Source organism: Colletotrichum gloeosporioides (assembly GCF_011800055.1).
Source record: "Colletotrichum gloeosporioides strain Lc1 chromosome Unknown consensus_76, whole genome shotgun sequence".
NCBI lineage: Eukaryota > Fungi > Ascomycota > Sordariomycetes > Glomerellales > Glomerellaceae > Colletotrichum > Colletotrichum gloeosporioides.
Window position 1 is genome coordinate 3929 of NW_025544721.1, and position 798 is coordinate 4726.

A 798-nucleotide genomic window follows, 5' to 3' on the forward strand; every position below is an offset into this window, starting at 1 on the left:
ACTAAGGAATTATAAAAACCTAGAAATAATTATAATAATAATATAGAGAAAAGGTTATAAGAAAATATATAGTAAAAGTAATTAAGGATTATAAGGTATACCTAAAAAGCAAACCTACTTAATATTAACTTTATAGTATATTATAACTTTTACTTATATTATAAACTGCTTAGTAATCTATATCTCTTAACTTTATTATTAAATTACTAAAGTCTTAAGAACCTCTTATAAGAGTATATTTTAATAGCGTTCTTATTATTATAAACTAACTTATAAAATATACCTACTTTATCCTATATAAAGAAATAAATAACACTAAAGAATATATATATACTTTCCTTAAATATATTATTACTAACTATAGAATACCTAAGGAAATTATATTAAACTAAAATAAGATCTTTACTTTTAAGTTTTAGAAGTTAATTATATTATAACTTAGTATTAAATAATTAATATCTACTGCATTCCACTTATAGACTAATAGATAAATAGAATAAATTAATTAAATCCTTAAAACCTACCTCTATACTTATATTAACTATAATTAAGATAATAAGGTTATATTTTTATTAATTATTTAGTTTATTTATAATAATATAATTAGAGAAAGTACTAAGAAATCCCCTTTTTACTTTAATTATAACTTTAAATTAATTACTTATAGAGAACTTTAAGTAGGCTTAGCTATAATTAAAGTTATTACTTTAGTATAATAAATTAAAGATATTTAAGATAATATATATAAAGAACTTAAATTTATCTAATAATAAATATTAAAATTTAGTAATAAATAAA